Below are 21,343 nucleotides of genomic sequence, written 5' to 3'. Positions count from 1 at the left end.
AATCACAAAATCTCCTTTTCCATCCGGCAACGCCAACATAGGGGCCATCACCAATCTTTGCTTCAGTTCTTGAAAGCTGTTCTCGCATCTCTCTATCCATTCGAACTTCTTTATATTACGAGTAAGCCGCGTTAAAGAGGCTACTATCTTTGCAAACTTCAACGAACCTTAGGTAGTAACCGACCAATCCTACCTCTGATAGTTGCCCTGGCCATGGTCATCAATTCCTCAGTGGTCCTTTCTTTATTCTTGTCAGGATATCCCACGGGATCCTCTTCAGCAACAATCCCTTCTGGGATAACATCATCAACCGCTACATCCTTAATATGAACATCATCTGGTCCCTCGTTAGGGTGCTCCATTGGATCCAAAATCTGATCCCCAATGTGTAGCAAAACATCATCATGTTATTACTCTTGAGCTTCAGGGTTCGGAGTCCCACTATCATATACGATAACGAACTACGCTTCTATCACGATCTTTATAAGGGTTCCCATAAGGGTTTTAGTTGTCGGTACTACATTACATAGTCTGACTATGAACTTGGCAAGAGTTCTTATTATTTTAGTGAACTTCTTATCTTAACGTCGCATCATCTCTGAGGTTTATAACGCTTAGCTCTGATACCATTTCTGTAACACCCCCAAATCCGGGGTCGGGGATCCGGGTTGTCACGAGTTCCATTTCCCTTAATAACATTTAATCTTAATAAGCAACCAACTACTACGTACTGTGACCCCATAATATACACACACACCACAAGTTATAGTCTCAAAGATGAATACCAAAAATAACGCAAGTCATTTTATTCCACAATTATAAGTCATTACACCTCAAAAGGGTTTCTAAATAAATTTACGTATTCTTTTCCATTATTAAAATTCAAAAATATACATAAGTCTGGTACATCAATAGTTGAAACCCTAGCCTATTGGTAGATCCTACCTCAGCTACAGCGGCATCAATGTCTACAGGAAACTGCAGAACGTTTTCTATCCGCTTGCGAATTGGGAGCTTGGTCCTGTTCATCTTATCTATCTGTTGTTTTATGATAAAAAAAGAAAGCAAGGGTGAGCAACAAGCCCACCGAAATAATATGTATAATAATTAATAATGTATGAGCATTCTCATAGTACTCATGAAAGTCTTGGTCAAGAAGAAATGAACCAAGTTTGATATCTTAATGCGACCAAGTCGCAAAATATTTAGTATATATATATATATACTTCTCAAAATCTTGGAAGTCCTCTTCCATGCATAATATACACAGAGTTCCAGTTTATAACTGTATAAAAATATCATTGCAAGGTGACCTCATATATCTAACCTTGTCTCAACGTTTTTCTGAAAATCTTTGTCATGCATAAGATAATCATTTACTGGATATAAGTTGAAAATATGAAGTTACAAAATACTCCAATATACTTATATCTTTTTCGAATACTACTTGAACTACCACCGTTCAAGTTATAATCAGTTTCAAAAGTTCATCACATAGATGAGACTACAAGATAAGACTTGAATAGATTCAATCTTTGAAATATCATTATAAAGAATAGAGTTACGAGATACTTCATTAAGTCCCGATATATATACACATATATATATATATATTTCATACACTCTACTGCTATGGAAGTATAAGCCGAGTTGTCATTCCCAAGGATTTTGTAAAGAAGAAACTTTGGCATAAACCTGATATCTAGCTGATCAGGCAAAGATACCAATACATCACCTTTTCTACTAGTAGATGGAAGAATCCCCCACTGGTCATCACCCTGGCCGCATTAGGACCTTATGCTGGACTGCCACTCAGCCACTTACGCATTGATGGACTCACAGTGAGCCACTTAGACTTTCATGGACACCCACTGAGCCCATGTTGCTTATGCCGACTCAAATAGATGGACTTACTTCCCGAACTTTGGGGAAGTAATCAAAATGTTTTCTCAAAATAGCAACCTCGTTGCGAATATAAAATACACCACAGAGCCGGATCCCTCAGGTTTTGAGCGAGTATTTAAATCCCCTTCGAAAGGAAGATCTTAATTTGAAAATGAGTTTTGGGATCCGCTCTAACTTTTAAAATCAATTTGAAGAAAATTTAGAGTAATGATGATTTAATAAAATAAATCATTCCCGATATGTTATAAAATATCTGAATATTATTATTTAAATAATATTCCCATAAAGGATAATCTCTATAAAATAATTGAAGTAGAAGTTTTAAAACTCATACTTGAAATGAATAATAAATAACCAAAGATATACTTATACGAAAGTACGATCTTTATTTGAATAATCAAAAATAAGTTTGATTATTATTCAAAACTATCAAATATACCTTATTTGATTAATAGTTACAGAATACTATATATATATATATATAAATATATATTATACTCGGGAACATCGACTCCCGGTTTAGAAAAATGTTCACCTTCGAGTCCCCTATACTAAGGGTATACGCAACTACTGCTTATCTCTAGCATAGGTATTATGCGGTCTATAAGCATCTGAATTGATGATAGAATATCAGGATTACGAAACAGGCATGCATATATATCATATTAACATGCTCCAATATATCGCAAGATTTGCATTAATCGCTTGCGCACCCTCGGCTCCACCAATTTTAATAAATTAACCATTACGAATTTTAAGGCGACTCTTTCGCGAGTACTTTACCAACTGCCTAATCTAATTAAATAATTGATTCGTGTTTCGATTAATCATTTAAGGATCTCAATTATGGACTCAAAGTTACTCGAGGTTTCGGGGTTCGCTCGAGAAACGCCATTACTTAAAATGGTCATTTCTCATCGCTCGTAACTCGGATTTAGGCGAACGACATATCAAAACAAAGCTCGTAACATAAACTATCTAAACATGGCAAAGGTCAGAAGCTTAGAGTGAGTTCACGGGTCCTAAAGTTTCATGCAAAAGATTCTAAGGAAAATTGGGCATTACGACGGCTATAACTTAGCGATTCCCAAAATTTATCAAATTATTTCAATACCGAACTACCACCAATCAACACCATTCCACCATCATTCAACCACAATACAAGATCATTCAACCATAACTCAAGATCTCAACATATTTATCTAAACCAAGTCAAAATGTGACCAAGAACTTCAAATCTAACAAGTATCACTCCTAACTCTAAAATCAATAAAACCACTTACTAAATAAAGCTCTAAACATGATTACACACCCATTACACTAACCCATCTTCTAAACATTATGAAATACAAACCAACAAAACTTATGACTGAGGGTTTGAGAAGTTATACCTTCCTTGGAGAGTAGGGAATCACTTAGGAAGCCTTAAATAACCACTAAATATCTCTACTAAGCATGGATCTTGAAGAAAACATAAGAAAACACAAAGTTAGTTTCTTGAAAACACTATTTATTAAGAACTTTGATGAATTGATTAGCTTAGTAAACCTTGGAATCTTGGCTTCAAACTCATAACATAACCAAGTCATGAATTATGGAAGCTATAAAAAAAACCTCTTAATTTTTGAAGGTCTGTAGCTTGAGTTTTGAACATTTTCTCCCTTGCTTTTCATGGAAAAGCCGAGAGCAAAGAATGGGGGGAGAAGATGATGTTTTCTTGGTTGCTTTCCCTTTTTTTTGGCTTGGCAAATCATTTAGCTTTTTACCATGGTAAATTTTACATGGCCCATAATTAACCAAAAAAACAACACCCCTTGTCATGCTTATGTCATCATGCTTGTGTCATCTTTTTAACACATGTCTTCTCCTTGTGGTGTGATGAAATCATCATCCACTAACCTCTTTGATTAACCCTTAATTACTTGGCTAATGATCGCTTATCTATTATACGGTTCGCTTAACTTTCATTTTCGTTCATCGTTTGAGGGATCATATCCGGGATCTTATTACTTGGGTTCCCCTAAACCTTTCTCAATATTTTATATTCCTTTTATGATCCTCTCTTATAATCCTTGAATTTAAATCATTTTAATCATGTTACCTTATACTCAATTCTTTCGGTATCTGGTGGATTTTCGGGAAAAAAATCAAAGTGTCCGAATTCGAATTCTGACGACCTTTACATACACTCATTTACTTTATGGAATACTACTACGATCTTAGAATTTCAATAACAGTACTCCTATATAGCATGGTCTGATAATTTTCCTTAATCAGCATAGTCAGCAAAAGTTATTATTCATCAGTGTTTCAAAAATTTCCAAAAATTGGGGTTATTACACGTATTCAAGAATCAAGAAGAATATATGCTATCGTATTAAGGAAAAGAATGATAGTGTTGGTCACCATCCCCGCTTCAATTTGATATACCTTCAAGGATCATCCGAATAACAGATTCACAACTTTGGTCACGTCATAACTTCGAAATATCGTCTGGAAATGCTTTCATATTGAATATTCTAATAATTTTATCATAATCGTGTCCTTACGAAATTTATAATCACTGCTTCTGATTCCATTTATGCCGCATAGAATAACCATCGATCACGCAATGCTTCAACCTCGTCGATAGGAATATCATTCTTCGTAAATCATCTGGAAGAGTCTTGTATTTCCTTCAATTATCCTTGGTCTTTTGAATCATGAATCATGTTAAATTTTAAAAATTTCATGAATTGGATAAATAATGTTTTAACATGTTGATTCAATCATTAATATTATTAAACCAAGTTTACATTTATCTTTCACGAAATTTTTTTAAACTTTCTTCCTGCTAATGGGTCTACTTGGTCCTCCGAACTAACAATACTGAGTCTAGATCCATTATCCTTTTAGGTCATTTTCTGTTTATAATAACAAGAACTGAAGTATTAATTCGACAACCAAATTGTGAAACTCGTTTTATGCAAAGATCTTCTAAAAATTGATTAAGAAAATCTTTTTCGAAGTCTCATTTTAAAATTTTGAAAATCAAATATTTTGGTCATTATTACTATACAAGTTACTTCCTATTTTTATAATCCGCTAATGAGATATCTAATTAAAGGAATTCCCATGTACAGGTCTCTCCACTTCAGTATATTTTTCTATTTCTCCTTGGATTCCGTTCGCATTTATTACTCGACAAAACTTCATTTATCCTTGTTTACCATTGTATTCGTAACTTTATCCCAATGCTAACGTCTAATACTGCCTTTAATATTCTTGTCGTCGTCCTTCACGTTATATTTACAACCACACATGACATTCGACGTTCTGTCCATAGATAGGGTCGTACCCTCTTGCTAGTCTTACCTATACCTAGTAAGGTAGATACCATTCTTCGCGCAGCGCCCGGCAATGGTGGTGCCTTTAAAACGTGCCGCTTTGGTCCTTCATTCGCTTCCACCAACTTGTTTCCTCCAGCGCGGAGCTTGTCCTACTACCTAATTCTAAGTTAGATAATACTAAAATTCACCGAAGTTCTCACAAGAATCAATCGCCTTTTTCTTTAAAATCACATGAGAAGTAGGGTAACTTACTGATAAGTGGCATTTTATACCACTTAGAACGTCTTAAAATGGCTTAAATTGGTGTCTTGAAATCAAGTATTTTGTGTATTTGATGCGTTTTTCTAGTGTTTATGCATTTCAGGGTTTTAGTTGCATTTTGGGGGAGGAATCATCAAGAATAAGCCTTGGCATGTGTTCACCATTGCGAGAGGAAAGAAACGGGCAGATTACGGCGAAGAAACGGAGCAAAATCAGATTTTTTCCAGTAGAGGTCTGAGCGCCCGCTCAGCATTGCTGAGCGGCCGCGTAGCAAGCTGAGCGCCCGCTCAGCTATGCTGAGCGGCCGCGCAGGGTCGGGAAAAAAGACAAATTATTTTAGGACTTCTACTTCTGTTTGGTTTCCACTTCTATGTAATCTGAGTTTTATGGGACTATTATATAAGTAAATTTGAGACGTTTTCACAAGTGTGGATTAAAAGAAGATTGTGTTTTTACGCAAGAAGCGAAGGAGATAAGGAAGAAGACCGATTTAGCACACCGCAACGAAGAGGAAGCATATCTTTTTGTGATTCTTGTTTCGTTGTAACGTTGGATGCTAGTTTTCTTGCTTTGAACTTATTTACTCTTGTGACGTACTCTATTTTAATATAATTAGTTTAGTTATTATTTTCTTGTGTTTATTTATCATGATTTCATAAGAACCCATGATGACAATAAGTTCTATTATGGGCTAATTGTGATCATGGGGTTGCAACGGATTTATTATGGAATTCTTTAGTTAATCGTTTAATACTTTAGTGTGTGATGAATGCATGATATCTAGTATTGGTTGTGCGTATTCGTCTTATGTGCGTCGCGAACATATAAGATAGGGTGTTAATCTCTTGTGAAGCGACGGTGGATCTTGAGATTTAGAACTTGCCATGCTAGCATAGGTTCATGTACGTTGTGCATGATTAGTGGGTAACTCTAACAGTTTTATTTGCCCTATGTAATCAAAAGGAATAACTTGTGCTTAAATCGTTGTGTTGTCAATTTCTGTAGACATATAGGGACTCAACATAATTGATGACTATTCAACTTCTATCTTAATTGTGGATGCTTGGTAGAATGGTATTAGTACAATGAAAGTTTGCTTTTATCAGTTTCGTGTTTTTCGATTAATATCATCAATGTCACGTGCTAAAGGTAATAACAATGGCTATAGAAGGAAGTAATAATGAAGTTATGATCTCATGAGTGTTTTATTATTGATAAATTAAAGTGTTAGTTAAGTGATTAATTAAGTAGTTAATTATAGTTAATATTTAATCAACAATTTTAAGTGTTAGTGTCTTAACATTGAGAAGTAATCATACATTGGTGAGTGAGGTTAATTAGACAATAATTTAGTCTGAGTCTCTGAGGGAACGAACTAGAAAATATTCTATATTACTTGCGAACGCGTATACTTGCGTGAATATTAGCGCGTGTTTTCGCCCTAACAAGTTTTTAGCGCCGCTGCCGGGGACTCGGCGTATTTGTTTAGTTTATGTACTTACCATCATTGGTCATTAGGACTCAGTGATTAGGACGTAGTAGTTACTTATTTTTTCCGGTTGTGTTTCAGGTACTTTAGCAAGCGTTTATGCAAACTCGTTCTCGTGCTCGCAAGAGGACTTTAGATACAGCTGAGGAGACAGACGAAGTTCTTGATATTCCGGAGAAGTTAGATTTTGAGGATTCGGATTCAGGAACTGAGCAGAAAGAACCAGTAAACATGGAAGATCGTATTGTTCAAGCTGATGACATTCAGTCAAGCATCCTTCATCCGGCTATTCAAGCTAACACCTTTGAAATCAAGCCGGGCACTATTTAGATGGTGCAGAATTCTGTTTCTTTTGGAGGAGCGGCAACCGAAGACCCCAACATGCACATAAGGAATTTTGTCGAGATCTGCAACACTTTTAAGTATAATGGCGTGACCGATGAGGCTATCAAGTTGAGGCTTTTCCCATTCTCACTGAGGGACAAGGCTAAAGACTGGTTACATTCTGAACCAGCTGGGTCCATCACTACGTGGCAAGATCTTGCGTAAAAGTTTCTGGTGAAGTTTTATCCGATGGCAAAGACTGCTGCTATGAGGAGTGCTCTTACTCAGTTTGCGCAGTAACCTACAGAATCTATGTGCGAGGCTTGGGAACGCTACAAGGAAATGTTGAGAAAATGTCCACATCATGGAATGCCGGATTGGATGGTGATCACTGGTTTCTATAATAGTTTGGGGGCCCAATCTCGGCCCATGCTCGATGCAGCAGCTGGAGGCGCCTTATGGGCTAAAAGCTATACTGAGGCGTATAATCTTATAGAGACGATGGCTGCAAATGAGCATGAAAACCCAACTCAGAGGATGACGTCAGGCAAGGTAGCAGGTATTCTGGAAGTTGATGCAGCCACCGCTATTGCAGCCCAGCTCCAAGCGCTATCAATGAAGGTTGATTCTCTGGCTACATATGGAGTTAATCAAATAGCTATGGTTTGTGAGCTTTGTGCAGGTTCTCATGCTACGGATCAGTGTTCTCTTGTCAACGAATATGTTCAGTATGTGAATAATTTTCAGCGACAACAGCAGCCTGTGCCAGCGACCTATCATCCTAACAACAGAAATCATCCAAATTTCAGCTGGGGGAATAATCAGAATGCTATTCAGCCACCATATCAGCAAGGAGTGAGTAAACAGTTTAACCCACCTGGATTCCAGCAACCACAGCAGTATGCTACAAGGCAATCATATCCTCAACAGGGAAGTACAGCTACACCTACTAGTGCTGATTTTGAGGAACTTAAGCTGTTGTGCAAGAGTCAGGCGGTTTCTATCAAGACCTTGGAAAATCAAATCGGTCAATTAGCCAATGTAGTGCTCAATCGTCAACCTGGCACTCTTCCCAGTGACACGGAAGTACCAGGCAGGAAGGAAGCTAACGAGCAAGTCAAGGCTATTACCTTAAGGTCTGGAAAAGTGGCTGATGCTGAAAAGGCAAAAGAAGTAGACGCTGAAATTAGAGATGAAGAATCTAAGCAAAAGGAGAAAGCGGCGGAACCAAGGAAGACTACTGTTGAACACACTCTGCCTGAGGCTAATATAGGGGAGAAACAGCTCTATCCTCCACCACCTTTTCCTAAGAGATTGCAGCAACAAAAGCTGGATAGACAGTTCGGGAAGTTTCTGGAGGTGTTCAAGAAACTTCACATCAATATACCTTTCGCCGAGGCTCTGGAACAAATGCCTAGTTATGCGAAGTTTATGAAGACTATTCTTTCAAGGAAGGTGAAACTGGATGACCTTGAAATCGTTGCTCTCACGGAAGAATGCAGCGCTGTTCTGCAGCAAAAGTTACCACCAAAACTGAAAGATCCAGGAAGCTTCACCATTCCTTGCACCATTGGCAATCTGACTTTTGACAAGTGCCTTTGTGATTTGGGAGCAAGCATTAATCTGATGCCGTTGTCGATCTTTAAAAAGCTGGATCTGCCTGATCCAAAACCCACATACATGTCGCTACAATTGGCTGACCGTTCCATTACTTACCCAAGGGGCATAGTTGAGGATGTGCTCGTCAAGGTGGATAAGCTCTTCTTTCCTGCAGATTTTGTTATTCTGGATTTTGAGGAAGATAAGAAGGTTCCCATAATCTTGGGAAGGCCTTTCTTGGCTACTGGCCGTACCTTGATAGATGTGCAAAAAGGTGAACTTACAGAATCAGGATGTGACCTTCAACGTATTCAAGGCAATGAAATTCCCTACAGAAGATGAGGAGTGCTTAAAATTGGATGTGATTGATTCTGCGGTTACTTCGGAAGTCGATCGCATGCTAATGTCTGATGCATTGGAAAAGGCCTTAGTGGGGGATTTTGACAGCGATGATGAAGATGGCAACGAGCAATTACAATATCTGAACGCTTCTCCCTGGAAGCGAAAGCTGGACATACCATTTGAATCTCTTGGTACTTCTGACCTTAAGAATGCTGAAGGGAAGCTCAAACCATCAATAGAGGAAGCACCTACCTTGGAGCTCAAGCCATTACCTGAACACTTGAGGTATGCTTTTTTAGGTGATTTATCTACGTTACCTGTTATTATTTCATCTGACCTTTCAGGTAGTGAGGAAGACAAGCTCTTAAGGATTTTGAGAGAATTCAAATCGGCTATAGGATGGACCATAGCAGACATCAAGGGGATAAGTCCTTCATATTGTATGCATAAAATTCTGCTAGAGGAAGGTAGTAAGCCAACTGTGGAATAGCAGCGAAGACTGAATCCCATCATGAAGGAAGTGGTGAAGAAAGAAATTCTGAAATGGCTGGATGCAGGCATCATTTATCCTATTTCTGACAGCTCGTGGGTGAGCCCCGTACAATGTGTACCTAAGAAAGGAGGTATCACTGTGGTCGCAAATGAAAAGAATGAGCTCATCCCTACTCGAACAGTTACAGGATGGAGAGTATGCATGGATTATAGAAAATTGAACAAAGCCACAAGGAAGGATCACTTCCCTCTTCCATTTATTGATCAGATGCTTGACAGATTGGTGGGTCATGAGTATTTTTGTCTTCTGGATGGTTATTCCGGGTATAATCAGATTTGTATTGCACCAGAGGATCAGGAAAAGACTACCTTCACTTGTCCATTTGGCACGTTTGCTTTTCACAGAGTTTCGTTTGGGTTATGTGGCGCCCCGGCCACTTTTCAGAGATGTATGATGGCTATATTCTCTGACATGATTGGAAATAACGTCGAAGTGTTCATGGATGACTTCTCCGTCTTTGGACACTCATATGATGAATGTTTGAATAATCTACGCGCCGTACTCAAAAGATGCGTGGAAACTAATTTGGTGCTCAATTGGGAGAAATATCATTTTATGGTGCGTGAAGGCATTATCCTTGGGCATAAGGTCTCTAGCAAGGGTCTGGAGGTGGACAAGGCCAAGGTGGGAGTCATTGAAAATCTTCCCCCACCTAATTCTGTGAAAAGAATCCGTAGTTTTCTTGGTCATGCGGATTTTTATCGGCGATTCATCAAGGACTTTTCAAAGATATCTAAGCCGTTGTGCAATTTGCTTGAGAAAGATGTGCCTTTCAAATTTGATGATGAATGTTTGGCAGCATTCGAGACTCTCAAGAAGAGTTTGATCACTGCACCAGTTATTACAGCACCAGATTGGACAGAACCATTTGAGATGATGTGTGATGCGAGTGATTATACGGTAGGTGCAGTTCTGGGATAGCGCAAGAAAAACCTCTTCCATGTGGTCTACTATGCGAGTAAGACTTTAAATGGTGCCCAATTGAACTACACCACTACTGAGAAGGAGCTTTTGGCTATAGTCTTTGGTTTTGAGAAATTTCGATCGTATCCACTTGGTACGAAGGTAACAGTATTCACTGATCATGCAGCTATTCGCTATCTAGTTTCCAAGAAGGATTCGAAGCCGAGACTCATTCGTTGGGTGCTTTTACTTCAGGAATTTGAGTTAGAGATCAAAGATAGAAAAGGTACTGAGAATCAAGTAGCTGACCATCTCTCTAGATTGGAGAATCCCGATTCTACTTCACAGGATAGGACGTTAATCAATGAATCTTTTCCGGATGAGCAGTTGTTTGCAATTCAGGAGGAAGAACCATGGTTTGCAGATATTGTAAACTATCTCGTCAGCAATATAATGCCTCCTAATTTGACATCCGCTCAAAAGAAGAAGTTTCTGCATGAGGTGAAGTGGTATATGTGGGATGAACCATATTTGTTTAGACAGGGAGCTGACCAGATCATCAGGAGATGTATCCCGTTCTGTGAGACGGAGGGGATATTACGAGACTGCCATTCCACGGTTTATGGTGGACACTATGGTGGTGAGAAGACGGCAGCTCGTATTCTGCAAGCAGGTTTTTTCTGGCCTACTTTGTTCAAGGATGCTCATCAGTTTGTTTTAAGGTGTGATCGTTGCCAAAGAGTGGGAAATTTGTCAAGGAAGGATGAGATGCCATTAAATGTGATGCTTGAAGTCGAGGTCTTTGATGTGTGGGGAATCGATTTCATGGGGCCTTTTATCTCGTCTTGCAATAATCAGTACATCTTGCTGGCAGTCGATTATGTCTCAAAATGGGTCGAAGTTAAAGCTTTACCGACAAATGATGCAAAGGCAGTGCTAAATTTTCTTCATAAGCAAATTTTCACAAGGTTTGGAACACCTCGGGTAATCATAAGTGATGAAGGATCGCATTTTTACAATCGTAAGTTCACTTCTATGATGCAGCGTTATAATGTGAATCATCGAGTAGCTACTGCCTATCATCCGCAAACAAATGGTCAAGCGAAAGTGTCTAACAGAGAGATAAAGCGCATTCTAGAGAAGGTTGTTTGTCCGTCAAGGAAGGATTGGTCTTTAAAGCTCGATGAAGCTGTTTGGGATTACAGAACAGCATACAAAACTCCACTTGGGATGTCACCGTTTCAGTTGGTGTACGGTAAGGGATGTCATCTACCTGCGGAGCTTGAGCATAAGGCCTATTGGGCATTGAAGAAGTTGAACCTGAATTTAGATGCAGCTGGTAAGAAAAGAATGCTTCAGCTTAATGAACTTGATGAATTTCGACTTCAAGCGTACGAGAATAACAAAATGTATAAGGAAAAGGTGAAGAGGTGGCACGATAGGAAGCTACATCCTAAGTTATTTATGCCAGGGCAACAAGTTCTTTTATTCAACTCTCGGCTCCGACTTTTTCCTGGGAAGTTGAAATCAAGGTGGTCTGGACCTTTTATTGTCAAAACTGTGTTTCCACATGGAGCGGTGGAAATTTTTGAGAATGATCCGGACCAAGCATTCAAGGTTAACGGTCAGCGGTTGAAGCACTACTGTGGGGACATGGCAAACCGAGAAGTGGTTAGTGCCATTTTGTTGACTACTTGAGAAGGGTACGAAACGTCAAGCTAATGACGAAAAAGAAGCGATGCGTGGGAGGCAACCCATGAATTGTTGTTACAGGAACCCTTAGAAGTTAATAACCTATCCAAAAACACAAAAAAATTAGAAAACAGGGGCTAAAAAAAGTTTTTTCCAGTGACCCCCTGAGCGCCCGCTCAGCTTTGCTGAGCGACCGCGCAGCAAGCTGAGCGCCCGCTCAGTTTTGCTGAGCGACCGCTCAGGGGTCGAGTACCAGAATTTTTTTTACAGTTCAGAAAAAAAACACAAAAACAGTTTTAGCCTATAAACCCACGATTTGTTCCCACTACCCCATCATTTTACCCCTTAATTCCCAAACCCTAATCTAATCCACACCCTATATATACATACACCTATCCTACATATCTCCCACAAAACTTCCTACACTTAAACCCTCTCACAAACATCAAAAATCAGTTCTTACACACTTTTATTCACAAATCAATGGCACCCAAGAGAGCACGCACTATTGACAGCAGCAGCACAGTTCCTACTGCTGATTCATCGAGGGGTACTGCTGCAAGGCCTCGGTTAACTGACAGAGCCGCGGAGGAGGAGTACACTAGGCTGTTGGGGAAGCCGATTCTGAAGGAGAGGGGGTTTTTACCATCGGGGAGGGATGGTGAGTTGCTGCCCATGATTGCAGAGAAGGGGTGGATAGCTTTTTGTGAGTCACCCGAAGCGGTACCGATGAGCGTTGTTCGCGAGTTCTACGCGAACGCGAAGGCCGAAAAGAATGGGTTTTCTGTGGTCCGTGGGCTGACGGTTGATTATCATCCTGCGGCGATTCGCCGTGTGATTGGACAGCGAGAGAGGAAGCCCGAGGAGGAGAACTGGAATGAAAAGACTGCTGAGGATTTTGACTTGGATTTAATTTGTGCGACTTTCTGTCGACCGGGCACAGTTTGGACCTTCAGGACCGGCACTAATGAGTATCATCACTTTCCGGCGATCGCCATGAACAGGTATGCCCGTGCATGGAATGCATTTATTTGTGCTAATATTTTGCCTTCTTCGCATGCACACGAGGTCACAGTTGAGAGAGCACAGTTGTTGTGGGGAATTCTGAATGAGGAATACTATGTGGACCTTGCTGAGTTTATCTACCAAGGAATTCTGAAGTTTTTGAGGGGTGCGAAGCATATGAACATCCCTTATGCATCCACGGTTACGAAGCTATGCCGAGCAGTGGGAGTGAACTGGCCGGCTCATGAGCAGTTGCAGTTGCCAGCAGCTCCGATTGATTCTGGCACTCTGAATGGGATGCAGGAGTGGACCGGTGGTGAGCCTGAGGAGCATGGGTTGGGTTATCGTCTTCCAGGAGGGCGTCCAGCACGAGGTGCTACTATGGCTAGGCCAGGACGTGATGAGGCTGGTTGTTCGAGAGCTCAGGAGGGTGCTGGGATGGTTGATGCCCAGTATAGGAGGCTTTCACGGCGGATGGATGCCATGTATGAGACGCAGAGCAGGTTTGCTCAGGAGCTCACCCTTGCGTTAGGGACTGCTTTTCGAGGCCTTGGAGCTGATATCCAGTGGCCAGTTTTTGGTGAGGACTCTGCATACCCGCCGCCTGATACTCCACCCACTGAGGGTGATGATGATGATGACTCCGAGTAGGTATACCCTGTGTTCCTTTCTACTACTTTCACTGAGGACAGTGAAGATTTTTAGTTTGGGGGTGGTAGTTAAGGAATATTGTGTGTGTGTCATATAGTTGCATATTCATGATAGTTTAGTTCATATAGTTGCATAATTTATGCCATATAGTTTTTTTTGTTATGAATGTCATGCAGCTCATGCATTTACCATGATCCCTTTTGTAATGATTTATCGACTGAATTGTGATATTGATGCGAGTGTAGTGATAGCATTAAAGTGATATTAAGTTGTGTAGGTTGATATGCATGCTAGAAACAATTGTAAGTCCACTAAGTCTTAGAGAATGCGTAAGGGCTAGATTGTTGTTATGATTTGGTTGTTTTCAAGGTCAATCTACTTATTATGCTTAGAATTCGATTATAGGTTCTTAGTGATAAAGGCATGAAAAAGAAAAAAAAAATTTGGAGAAAAAAATATGGAAGTTGTTGCTAGTTGTGGCTAGGCGTCAAATGGCTAGTAGCCGGCTCGCATATGGTGCGAGTAGTCTAGGGTTGAGCAAGATGGAGCGAAACGCACTTGCTCAGAAGTTATAAAAAAAAAAATTAGTTTATGCATAATTGATCAAGAGTGTGCTCTTTGGTATTCGAGTTATTAAGTTCTTAGGGGACTTTGTGCCTAGTGACCTAAGGCTTTTAGAGTCTGGGATCCGCTAACCTAACGCTCGTTACATGGATATCATTGTATAAGTCTTTTGTGGACCTCACTCATTGCACGGTCAAATAAGCATTTGAGTTGTAAATAAAAAGCACGATTCCGTAATAAGCTCCAGAGTTCTTGTAGTGTTGTATATCACTTTGTGCCTAGAATTTTTTATTCTTTGTATAATCGTAGGATTGCCTTGAGGATAGTCTAGTCATAGTAATTGGTCTAGTTCCGAAGCATATCTGTTAAGCATTTGCACACACCACGTTTCTGGCGGTATGTCCGTTTGTATGAGTTTATTGATCTTTAGTTGTCTAACTGCATTCGTTAAGATGTGGCAATTTGGTTGGTTAATTGTAGTAAGTGGGATCGCTGCATTTTCATATAGATTGCATTCATGCATGTTTTTATTTGTTTTTGAGTCTGTGACGCTTGAGGGCAAGCATCGATTTAAGTTTGGGGGTGTGATAAGTGGCATTTTATACCACTTAGAACGTCTTAAAATGGCTTAAATTGGTTTCTTGAAATCAAGTATTTTGTGTATTTGATGCGTTTTTCTAGTGTTTATGTATTTCAGGGTTTTAGTTGCATTTTGGGGGAGGAATCATCAAGAATAAGTCTTGGCATGTGTTCACCATTGTGAGAGGAAAGAAACGGGCAGATTACGGCGAAGAAACGGAGCAAAATCAGATTTTTTCCAGTAGAGGTCTGAGCGCCCGCTCAGCATTGCTGAGCGGCCGCGCAGCAAACTGAGCGGCCGCTCAAGCAAACTGAGCGCCCGCTCAGCTATGCTGAGCGGCCGCGCAGGGTCGGGAAAAAAGACAAATTATTTTAGGACTTCTACTTCTGTTTGGTTTCCACTTCTATGTAATCTGAGTTTTATGGGACTATTATATAAGTAGATTTGAGACGTTTTCACAAGTGTGGATTAAAAAAAGATTGTGTTTTTACGCAAGAAGCGAAGGAGATAAGGAAGAAGACCGATTTAGCACACCGCAACGAAGAGGAAGCATATCTTCTTGTGATTCTTGTTTCGTTGTAATGTTGGATGCTAGTTTTCTTGCTTTGAACTTATTTACTCTTGTGACGTACTCTGTTTTAATATAATTAGTTTAGTTATTATTTTCTTGTGTTTGTTTATCATGATTTCATATGAATCCATGATGACAATAAGTTCTATTATGGGCTAATCGTGATCATGGGGTTGCAACGGATTTATTATGGAATTTTTTAGTTAATCGTTTAATACTTTAGTGTGTGATGAATGCATGACATCTATTATTGGTTGTGCGTATTCGTCTTATGTGCGTCGCGAACATATAAGATAGGGTGTTAATCTCTTGTGAAGCGACGGTGGATCTTGAGATTTAGAACTTGCCATGCTAGCATAGGTTCATGTACGTTGTGCATGATTAGTGGGTAACTCTAACAGTTTTATTTGCCATATGTAATCAAAAGGAATAACTTGTGCTTAAATCGTTGTGTTGTCAATTTCTGTAGACATATAGGGACTCAACATAATTGATGACTATTCAACTTCTATCTTAATTGTGGATGCTTGGTATAATGGTATTAGTACAATGAAAGTTGGCTTTTATCAGTTTCGTGTTATTCGATTAATATCATCAATGTCACATGCTAAAGGTAATAACAATGGCTATAGAAGGAAGTAATAATGAAGTTGTGATCTCATGAGTGTTTTATTATTGATAAATTGAAGTGTTAGTTAAGTGATTAATTAAGTAGTTAATTATAGTTAATATTTAATCAACAATTTTAAGTGTTAGTGTCTTAACATTGAGAAGTAATCATACATTGGTGAGTGAGTTTAATTAGACAATAATTTAGTCTGAGTCTCTGAGGGAACGAACTAGAAAATATTCTATATTACTTGCGAACGCGTATACTTGCGTGAATATTAGCGCGTGTTTTCGCCCTAACACATACCCCTTCACCATCGAGCTATCGATTCCTAATTACTATAGGGTCTGAAAACTCAATACATCTATACCGTTGCTATATTTACAATCTTTACATAACGTTAAATAATTTACAAATGACCACATTCAATCCAGATCGTTTACAGGTTATGGTATGAAACAAGAATCTAACCTTCTACAATTCACAACTACAATACAAGTTTAAATACCTTTATGCTAATGTCCTTGTCTTATTTTTCTAACATCTTCGTCCTCTCGCAGCAGAGATCTCTCTAACTTCTGCTGTCTAACGAAAGCTATTCACTTTTATCCTTATCTGCTTCTGAAAGAAATAAGAATTTACAAAGTAAGAGTGAGCCAAAAATGCCCAGCAAGTATATAATTGAGTTCCAAACATCAATATCAAAGGAAAATTTCCGGACAAAATATTTAAACAATTTTAAACAATTCTATTTATTTGAAGGAGTTGAGCGAATAAACATTGGCTGTTACCAGCCTTTAATTATAAATCCAAAAGTGACAAGCGATTCCCAGATTCATTTCCAAAATCAGGGTTTTGTCCGGTAATGGAATCATAAAACTTTTCGAGAGAGAATGTCGTTAATGGCTATCAACAATAAATTAGACTGGACACTAGAACCAACATATGCACTATACCCTACTGATCAGTCAGGATACAGTGCAGATCTATACCCAACTACATAGACCCACCAACATATAGAGTACCCAAGCACTATGGCCCAAGGGTCCGGTCCATCCCCGGCCCATAGGATCCAGCTCATCACCGGTCCTCATAATAACTATCCAACCCATAGAGTATTTTGATGTCAAATCATTTAGATTTTAAAACATCCCAAATCAGGGTTCACAAATAACCCAAAAGAATGGGTATTTGCTCAAGAGAGCAATCGATAACATAGAAACAATAATGAAAGGAACTTGCATAATTAAGAGTAAATTGCAGCGAAATATAAAATAGTTAACTATTCTGAACTTAGAATAGGAATGAAGTATTTGCAGTATTTTACAAGAAAAGTAAGGAATACTTGCCTTGATAAGCTTAACCACTATTATCGGTCTACTTTTGGATTACCTTGTACGTTTGTCTTTATTGTCAAACCATTATCATATTCTGGCTACGATCTCAACGCTCAGGTCCTTCGATTGGAACCTCGCTGAGCTCGACGACTAATCACTAGATCATAATTAGTCCGACGTCACTCATCAGGTCTTCCGACTAGGACCTACAGGGTTGAAATACCCTAAATCAGATAATCGTCTCGCTTAACATAATACCATTATCACTTCTACCCATAAGATTTCATAACTCAACTCATATTTATATGTATTATTGAAATACACATAGCAACTATGGTTCAAATCTTCAAAATTTGGTTCGGTATTTGTTTTCAGAAAGTACATATACTCGTCATTTTGAAAAATAGGGTAATCAATTATTTATAAAATATCTTGTCACAACACGTAATTAGGTTTCGTCTAATATAATTATATATATATATATATATATCTTCGTTCGACATCTCCGATAATTATGTTTACGTTCCCGTATTTTCGGAATTAATTTCCCAAAAAATTGGGCCGCGTCTCCTCTGTTTACCGGCTACCCGTCGAAAAATAATCGACGTTAATATCCCAAATCACAATACAAAATCGATTCAATCACAATCCAACAATTATAATTCACAACCCAACAAATGATAAAACTTTTAAAATTAATTAATCGCTGTCGTTTCAAAATTAACTTCACGAACTAATTTATTTAATTTATAAATGTAGGACTCAGATTAAAATCATCATCGTCCACTGTCGACTCCCCACGGATCATCATCGACGGCGATAAAATTCGTCGATGCCCGATTAGTTTGGGTTTCCTCACGAATTTCCCCGATTAATTATATAATTTCCCGCATAAAATTCATTTTTATTTCACGAATATTTATTCAATAATTTTCTGCAAGAAAAAAAATATAGAATTCCAATCAGTACATCCAATTAAAAGAAACAAAACAGCAACCCAACTGCACACGAAACAAACTGCCGGAAAATGGTCGAAAAACGGCACCACGGGAGATACAAACACACACACAACCTCCAAATACACATATACACGCACGCAGACTCACGCACGCAGCACAGACACACACAAGCAACACACGCGGCTACAGTCCTCCCATGCGCCACCACCTTGCCGGAAAATAGCGAGGGCCGGCTGCCGGAATATAAGAAACTGAAACACAGTAATTACCGAGAATCAGGACAGGAAAGACGATGACAGAGGGAGGAGAGGGACGGAATCGCACAGAGAAGATGAGTGATTAAAGGGAGAGAAGAGAATTTGGAGAGAGAATCAGAGAGTGAGAGAGAGACTGGAGGTCGAGGGAGGTGGGGGTGCAGGGATGAAATTTGGGGTTTTATTCCCCCTTTTTTTATTCTTGTTATTATCCTGACTCGTACCGCACTTACTGATTTTAACGAATAATTTACGAGTGACCACACCCCAAAAATTTATCAAAACAGATTTAAAATTCCCAAGATAATTAAAACTAATTATCATAAAATTTTATAATTTTAAAATTATTTTTGAAACGCGCATCCAGACCCGCATTTTATAATTTAACGAATACACGTGCGGTTAAATAAAAGCAAGAAATTTTTTGAAATAATTTTAAAATTCTTGAAATATTCCAAACTTAATAAAATATGGATTTCATATTTTTTGAAGAATCCTGGAATTAAATACTGATTTTATAATTAAATGAAATCAGAAAATCATTTTAAAAATAAATAATAAATAAAATATTGATTTCTAAATTTTGTAAATTCCTAAAAATAATAAATGAAATTATAAAGCAACAAAAATAATTTTAGATGTAATTTTAGCATTTATGAGAATAAATTTTCAATAAAATTATTTTAAAAACAAAATAATGCCATATAGCTCAATAATAAATTATACAAGTAATATTCGTATCCAACAATTACCCATAATTAATAATAAGGTAACACACAACTAACAGATCCATCACATGTTTTATTTATTTAATAATTCGATAATTACATTTACATATCGGATCCGAAAATAGGTTACTTAGCCGCTAAGTAACTATATAATGTTAGGTAACACACACGGTAGAAGGGGATTGAATATAGTGTATACCACAATCAAATCGAATTCAAATAACACAAGTAACAGAAAACATACTTTATTCAATGCAATAAACTCTGTTACAATATGGAACTGTCCTCTCTCAGTGATGAACAAATATCACGAGAGCTACTAGGGTTACAATGAATAATATTCTCGATAATGATAACACTTATAGTATAAACCCTATGTATGTGTTTATATATCACACAGTTACAAGATAATCGCTAATTGATATTGAATATAATTCTTCTTCCTAAAATATATCAATCAGTTATCTTTTCTTCCAAGTATTCCATTCTTCATAGAATTCCTTCTTCATGCATATCTCTTCTTACGTTTGTATAACACCCCCAAATCCGGGGTCGGGGATCCGGGTTGTCACGAGTTCCATTTCCCTTAATAACACCCAATCTTAATAAATAATCAACTACTCTGTACTGTGACCCCGCAATAAACACACACACCACAAGTTATAGTCTCAGAGATGAATATCCAAAAATAATCACAAGTCGTTTTATTCCACAGTTATATGCCAATACACCTTAAACCGGTTTCTGAATAAATTTACATTTCTTTGCCATTATTACAATTCATAAATATACATAATCTGATACATCAAAAGTTGAAAGCCTAGCCTATTGGTAGTTCCTACCTCAGCTACCGCGACATCAACGCCTATAGGAAACTGCGGAACGTTTCCTATCCGCTCGCGAATTAGGAGCTTGGTCCTGTTCATCTTGTCTATCTGATGTTGTGTGATGAAAGAAGAAAGCAAGGGTGAGCAGCAAGCCCACCAAAATAATATGTATAATGATTAACAATATATGAGCCTTCTCATAGTACTCATGAAAGTCTTGGTCAAAAGAAATGAACCAAGTTGATATCTTAATGCGATTAAGTCGCAAAATATTCAGTATATATATATACATATATACTTTTCAAAATATTGGAACTCCTCTTCCATGCATAATACACACAGAGTTCCAGTGTATAACTGTATAAAAATATCGTTGCAAGGTGATCTCATATATCTAACCTTGTCTCAACGTTTTTCTGAAAATCTTTGTCATGCATAAGATAATCATTTACTAGATATAAGTTTAAAAGATGAAGTTACAAGATACTCCAACATACTTATATCTTTTCCAAATACTACTTGAACTACCACCGTTCAAGTTATAATTAGTTTCAAAAGTTCATCACATAGATGAGACTACAAGACCAGATTTAAATAGATTAAATCTTTAAAATATCATCAAAATACAATGAAGTTATGAGATACTTCATTTGATGCAAACATCATTTTAAAAACTTGACCCTGCCAACACTCAACAATCGTCCAACCGTAGCCTTTCTATCGAAGTGCTCTGGGGAGTATTGCAGAAATATCCAATTGGATGATGAACTCATTACGGGAGTTTGTCGCGCCAGGAAGACCACTTACGATGATCAGTCGTAGTAGTACAACCCCACCATTTTCTACATGTAGAGGAGAAC

At 38.2% G+C, this 21,343-nt stretch overlaps 1 non-coding gene across 1 annotated transcript; it reads right to left on the bottom strand.

The window, feature by feature from the left end:
- Nucleotides 1-7,572: 7,572 nt before the first annotated feature.
- Nucleotides 7,573-7,679, bottom strand: LOC141675922 (small nucleolar RNA R71). Its single transcript, XR_012556546.1, has one exon. It is a non-coding gene; the product is annotated as a small nucleolar RNA R71 (small nucleolar RNA).
- Nucleotides 7,680-21,343: the final 13,664 nt, after the last annotated feature.

This window comes from Apium graveolens, chromosome 7 (genome assembly GCF_009905375.1).
Source record: "Apium graveolens cultivar Ventura chromosome 7, ASM990537v1, whole genome shotgun sequence".
Classification (NCBI taxonomy): domain Eukaryota; kingdom Viridiplantae; phylum Streptophyta; class Magnoliopsida; order Apiales; family Apiaceae; genus Apium; species Apium graveolens.
The sequence above is the reverse complement of the archived record's forward strand: the minus strand, read 5'-3'. Positions and strand labels throughout refer to the sequence as shown.